Source organism: Indicator indicator, chromosome 17 (genome assembly GCF_027791375.1).
Source record: "Indicator indicator isolate 239-I01 chromosome 17, UM_Iind_1.1, whole genome shotgun sequence".
Classification (NCBI taxonomy): Eukaryota; Metazoa; Chordata; class Aves; order Piciformes; family Indicatoridae; genus Indicator; species Indicator indicator.
The window spans coordinates 20,388,779-20,395,669 of record NC_072026.1 but is presented as its reverse complement, the minus strand read 5'-3'; positions in this window follow the sequence as shown (position 1 = coordinate 20,395,669).

The following is a 6,891-nucleotide window of genomic DNA, read 5'->3' as shown; positions in this document are numbered from 1 at the left end:
GAGCTGAGGTACCTGCCGGGCTGGTGGTGGCCACAGCACTGCATGCAGCTGCAGGCAGCAAGGCTCAAGGCAAGAGGCTTTGGTGCAGCCAGGAGTGCAGAAGGAGCTACCCAGGAACCCACACAGAGCATCCCAGTCTCAGCCCCCGCCCCCATGGTGGGCACTGCCATTCGGGCCCTGGGGCTGCAGGAGGAAGGGATGAGTCCTTGCAGGAACACCACAGCTCATCCCTGTGCAAGGCGGCCGGCCGGCAGACGCTGCCTGCACTGGTGGCTGTGACGCACCGGTGCCGAGCGCAATCCCAGCCCTGTGCCCTCCCCAAGCCCAGGCAGAGCTGAGTGAGGATGCTCCTTGGAGAATGTATTTATACGCTGTCACCCGCGCAGAGTAACCAGTTCCAAAATAAAACAGAAGTGATATTTTTAATAACAGTGTGTCTTGCCTCTTCTTGGAACGTGCAGGGTCTAGGGACTGCCAGAGTGGGGTGAGGTGTCCAGCGCTGGCTCAGAGCCACCTGAGCCATGGCTGTGCCTGCATGTCCCCGGTACCTGCTGTGCAGAGGCAGCAGGAGAGCCCCGGTGTCACCCAGCAGATGGAGGTGACGGACCCCAGCGCAATGCACATACAAGCCAGTACCAAGCAATGCAGGATGGCCAACACCGGGTGCCACGGCCGGGGTTTTCCCGCCTCGTCCCCAGCCCTGCTGCTCCCGCCCCCCCCCCCCCCCCCCCCAACCCTCCCCAGCACCAGGACACCATCGGAGACCTCGTCTACCCCATGCCCACGGCCCCTTCCACCGAGCTCCCCCACCTCACTTTTCTCGGCTCAGCTCCCCTCCTGCTTCTTGCCAACCAGAAAAGCTGCTGGTTTCATTTCTTTTTAACGTAATTTCAGCTGGGGTTGCCATGGAAACCAGGCATGGGGTCTGAACCGCTTGCAGGCAGCAGCGCAGGCGGCAAAGGCAGAGCCGAGGCCACGGGGATGGGTGGGGGACAGGACAGGCTGGGCAGGGGGCTGCATGGGGAGCCCTGCCCAGCTCTCTTGCAGCTGCAGTGCAACGAGCACTTGTCACCCTGTTCAGCACTTTGCTGCAGCCCCTTTGCTGGACCCCATCATACCCACCGGTGCTGCCCAGTGTGGCAGCCCCTGCCTTGTGTCCTAGAGCTGCAGCAGATGGCAGGCAGCATGGGCATGGCCCGGGGGCACCAGCCTGGGATGGTGGCTGGCCTTTTCTGTGGGGCAGAGGGAGAGGGTAGGGAAGGTGCTAGGGGCAGGCTGTGTGCACTGCAGTGCCGCCAAAGGCAGGGATGTGGGGAGCACCTAGGAGCAGTGAGCAGCAGAGCCAAGCCACGACAGGACTCTGATGAGTTGATGGTATTCTTGCCTAGGGCACAGAGCTGTCTTCCTCGAGTCTTCTCCATGCTGATAGGAAGAGCTGCTCCCTGCAGGCTTAGCTTTCTGGGTGGGAGAGACTGCTGCCCACCTTGAACCGTGACCTGCAGCCCATCCAGCGCTACTCCAACCTCTGGCCCCTCTGACCCAGCCTAGGACTGTGGTCCTAGGGCCATCCCTTGCAGCTGACAGGTGCCCTTGTTTTGGAGGAACCAAGATGAAAAACCATCATCAGGCCACGGGGGCCTAGTTTCCATGGCAATGCTGGTGCTTTGCTGTGATGTGGGCATCACTACCAGCTGCCCACACTACATTGCCTAATGCCTTCTTGAAGGGAAGATGCCTTTTCTACACCAGAACAGGAGCTTGCATTGCCCTTCTGCCCTTCTGATCCTTCTATAGCCCAAACTGTTGGCTGTCCCTTTATGCCAGCCTGGCCACCCCAGTTAAGACTACATAGGAAGGCTGGTAACAGACAACTTCTTGTTATTACGCTGCTGCCTTTGCAAGCCTCCAGAACCTGCCAGCTGTCCAGCGTGCCTTGACCATCAGCAGTGTTTTTTTGGAGACCTGGCAAAGCCCAGGAGGCACTGTGTCCTGGATAGCACATGCAGTTAACATCTGTGTAACCACTGTGGGACATCCTCAGCTTCAGGACACAAGTTCAGGGCTGCTGGCAAAGAGGGTTGTATGGGAAAGAACAACACCATGGACCAGTATAGGTTGAGGGCTGACCTGTTGGAGAGCAGTGCAGAGGACCTGGGGGACAGAAGGATGCCCGTGAGCCAGCAATGTGCCCTTGTGGCCAAGAAGGCCAAGGGCATCCTGGGGTGGATTAGAACGGGAGTGGTGAGTAGGTTGAGGCAGGTTCTCCTCCCCCTCTACTCTGCCCTGGTGAGACCACATCTGGACCATTGTGTCCATTTCAAGGGACACTGGAGGCAAACTGGAGCAGAGGAGGTGCCAGGGGAACAGGAGGGAAAACTTTGTCCTGGAGTGCTCCTGGGTGCTGGAGGCCTGGAGCAGGCTGCCCAAAGAGGCTACGGAGGCTCCTTCTCTGGAGATATTCCAACCCCACCTGGATGTGTTCCTGGGTGACCCTGCTCTGGCAGGGGTTTGGACTGGATGATCTTTCAATGACTTATGCCCAGACCCTGCCTGCTCCAGGAGTCACAGCCAGTAGGAGGGCAGGGATACTGCTCTACACAGCAGCATCACCAGGACAGTGTCCTGAGCTTGGTTCCTGCACCTCTAATGTGTCCAGAACACAGGACAGCAAACCTGCAGGAGGGTAACCCAAGTTGTTACACCATGCTGCAGCAGTACAAAGGTTTTCTGTGCCCACCCACTGTCAGTGCCCTTTCCAGCAGAGCTGACTAAAACCAGAACAGGTTAGCTCTCTGCAGGCAGAAGCCTGCAGCCAGGGACACCTATGCTGCCATGAGCCTGAGACTGGAAGCATGGCAGCCCCTGCACTGCAGCGGCCACCCTGACTAGTGGCGAGGCTGAGCCATGGGCCAGACATGGAGCCACACCTGCCTGGGGAAGGATGCCAGGGAAAAGGGGTCTCTGAGAGTCTACTTTGCAGCACGCTTTTCTTCCTGGCAACGGGTGTGTTTCAGCGATCGCTGGAACTTCATTTCTTCCAACACACTGATGGGAGATTGCTGGTCTGTGAAATCTCTGACCCCAGCAACTGCACCACCCCCACCCCACCATCCGGGTGTTGGCTCAGCCCTGCCCATCTCATTAGCTTGTCTACGTTTGATACGCCGACGTCCTCGAGCTCTTTGATGCAACTTCAGACACCAAATTAACCTCATAATTAACGTCATTAAGAAAGAGCCCGTTTCTGGTTCACGCGGTTACGGATGGGGCAATTTTCTGCTCACTGGAGGCAGCGCCAGGCACGTCCGCTGAGTACAGCCTGTCCTTGTCCTTTGCACAAGGTTTGCCTGCCGGCTGGGCCCACGCTGCAGCGGCAGCCCCGGGCACACGGGGTCCTCCCATCACCTCCCACTGAGGACACCGGGCAAGCATTGGCTGGGCAGCAGAGCCCCGTGTGCCTCCTCCCTCCGCCCTGTGGTTTCTCTCCATTGATGGATTTTCAGGCGGACCCCCCACGTGCTGAGCCGCCCACGCACTCTGAGCCCCCAGCTTTAAGCCCCATCCCCACTGAGTCTCCCCCGTCCTAAGCCCATCCTCCTCTGAGACCCCTGCTCCGAGCCCCCTGCTTCGAGCCCCCCCCCCCACGCTCTGAGTCCCCCCCCACGCTCTGAGCCCCCTCGCGCGCTTCCCCCGGCCCGGCCCCGCAGCGCCCCCTGCCGTCGCGGCCGCACGTCGTGCGGCGACCACCCCCCAGCACAGCCCCACTGCCTCCGGGCTGCCTCCTAGAGGCCCAGCGGCACCCCGTGCCCGTCCAGGCTGCTGCACCGCCCCCAGTGCATCACCATACTTAGCCCAGCCAGCAAACCCCACCAGTTTGCCCCCTCCTGCACACACCAGTTCCCCCACCCCGCCCGCGACTCCAGACAGGACGTCCCCGGACCCCGGGTGCGCGGTCGGGGCGGTGCCGGCTGCTGCAGCTGACTCAGCCAGCGGCTTATCATGGGCCGACAACTGCGGCCCCGGCCAGCCCCACCCGCTTCACACCGCTGGTGAACCCTGGCCCCGCGCTGCCCACCGCTGGCCCCGCGCTGCCCACCGCTCCCACCGCGCTGCGAGGAGACCGTCCACAGTTCCTCGCCGACTCGCAGTGCCACCTTGCCGTCCTCATGAGAGGACAGCAGCACCATTCCCATCCTCCTGCAGCACCCGGTGTGGGGGTCCCGCAGCCCACACTGGGGCCCCAAAATGCCGAGCTGGGTCAGCATGTCCTGGCACGCTGCAGCTCAGAGCAGAGACCTTGGAACGCGCCGATAGATGGGTTAATGGTTGACAAGGTGTTTGCCTTCCCCGGCTGCACTTTCACACATCACATCTGGGTGTCGTGACTCCCGAGGAGCCAGCCAGCAGCCTGCTGCAGCGGATTGAGGTGCGCTGGCTCGTGGGGGTGCCCAGAGCCATCCTGCAGGATGGCGTGGGGAGCCCTGACATGCTGCATCTGCCTGGCTTGCAGTCAGGGAGAGTGTTCACAACAAGAGCGCACGACGAGGGCCAACACAAAGCTCCCACGGGGGCCATCCTGGCCCTGCCTCGGTGGTGCGGTGGTCCCTGGGCTTGTCGCAAGGGATGTTCTGCCCTGGAAAAGCCGCAGCAATGTGTGCACAGGCTGGACACACCTGCGGTGTTTACTTGGGAGCAAGTCCTGAAAGGAGAGACCAAGGCTGTTTGGGAGGAGGTGGGTGACGTGCTGGAGCGCAGTATAAAGTCCAGGGCGCTGCGCTGGAGGCTGAGGCCACAGCGCTCCTCAAGAGCTTTGTCTGTCCCGATCTTGACTTGAGAGCCTGGTGAGCATAGCATTGCTGTGGGGGTGGCCACGCATCCCCCAGCTGGGGTACACTGGGGGTTCAAGGGCTGGGGCTTCAGAAGAGCTTGACTGTGGGCCGGGGGGGTGGAACTGGGGTTGCTGACATAAATGGGGGGAGCAGGACAAGGAGCCTGCTCCTTGGCCAGGGCACTGACTGCCCTCCCTGCAACTTCGCTGGAGGGTGCTTGCCCACCAACGTTTACTCAGCTCCAGGCACTTAAACTCTGGGCTGAGGGGTGGCAGTGATATTTGCATCAGCATTGTTGCCCCACCACTCTGGGGGCTCTCAGCTGGTAGGGTTTTATTGGATGTGCTGCTCCCCACCTGGGGTTGGGAAAAAAACTGGAGTGTAACAGCTCCATGCTTGCAGAGACCAGGCACAGTGCAACCACATGTCTGGGACACCAGCCCCAAGGGACACAGGCACGGGGTGTCCACAAGTGCAGGGGCTGTTGCCCCCACCATTGTGTCTGAGCAGTGGGGCGGTGTCAGTGGCTCCCCACCCCGGGAAAGGCACACAGGTCCTGCAACTCCCAGCACCTGCAGAATGCAGCTCGTGCAGAACGCAGCTCCTGCATCATGCAGCTTCTGCAGCTCCCAGCTGTCAGTGCAGCCTCTGCTATCGCACAGTCAGCGTCACCCTGGTGGACTCTTTCTCATGGTTCCAATGGGATGGGGTGTATGCAAGACAACTCCAGTGCCCTCACAGCTGTCGCTTCTGGCACCAACCCCCTGGCAGCAGACCCTCAAGCACATGGTGGGAATACAGAGGGGCTGTACCCAGCACACCTAGCCCCACAGGTCCCCAGAGTCTTCTCAGTGCCATGCTGGTGATCATCCAAATCCCAGCTCCAGCCACAGCACCTCATGCCACCCATGCAGGATGGGGAGGCAGCCAGGCTCTGCTGGGCATCCTGGGGAGGGGATCTGCAGGCACCCTGGGTCTGTTCAGCTGGGTGATGCGTGCAGTGCCAGTATGGGTTCCGCTGGGCAGAGTGACAAGCACCCCATGGTTGGTGGTCGGGGTGGGACAGAGCCATGGGTGAGGTGGGAGCGGGTGTGAGGCTGGCAGCGGGAATGCAGCACACAGGCACTTTGTTTGGCTGGGGTAGGCGGAAGTCAGGGCGTTGGATCTCAATGCCCAAGTGTGTTGTTCAGGGCCCGATAAAGGCCCCATTGTATGCAAATAGTTTATAAAGCAGCATATGACTGCCAGTGCAGGGCAGTGGCAGAGGGAGACGAGGGCAGGCGGAGCAGGACTCTTCTGTGGGATATGAAACCTTAGAGGGAACACTGGGGGCAGCTTACCAGGACCCTTCCTCACCGGCAGGTATGCGCCTCAGGGACTGTCCTCACCAGGAGGATGCTGGAGGGCATGTCCCACCCACCCCCTCTTCCCCTCCCGGCATTGTGCTCAGGGTGGGAAAGTAGCTCCCAATGCTGCTCAGTGCTAGCAGGTGGTTCTGGTGGGTTGGGAGCTTATGTTTGGGGTGCAGGGTCACTCCATGTGAAGGAGAGCTTTGATACTGGTCCCCAGGTAAGGACATGGTTGCACAGTGGGGGCTCCCCAGCATGGGGCTCCCTAGCTCCACTCCTGCAGGGAACGGGGCGACAAAGGCAGGGAGGTGCTGGTACAGAAGAGTCCATGGAGCAGCTTGGCTCCATCCGTAGCTAAGAGAGCTCAGCTCTGGGTGCAAAGTGGAAGTTCCTATGGAGGTGTGGGAGCTTCACCCCCACCCTCTGCAGCAGCCTTAGGCCAGGATGTCTTGTGCATGTGTGGGGTGGCAGGGCAAGAGCAGCTGGAACTGCAGGGCCAACTGGTCTTCCTGCTCTGGCCAAAATGCTGCCTTGAGCTGTGTCAGGGGTGGAAGCCCTGCAGCCATCTTGTGTCTCCAGCCTACCAGGGCTGTGGCAGTCAGGCACTCTGGGAACTGCTGCCACCAGGGCTGGGACATGGTGGGTCTCAGCTATGGACCTTTTCCCACTCCTAATGCCATTGTCTGCTGCTGCTCCCTCCTGCAGGAGGAACA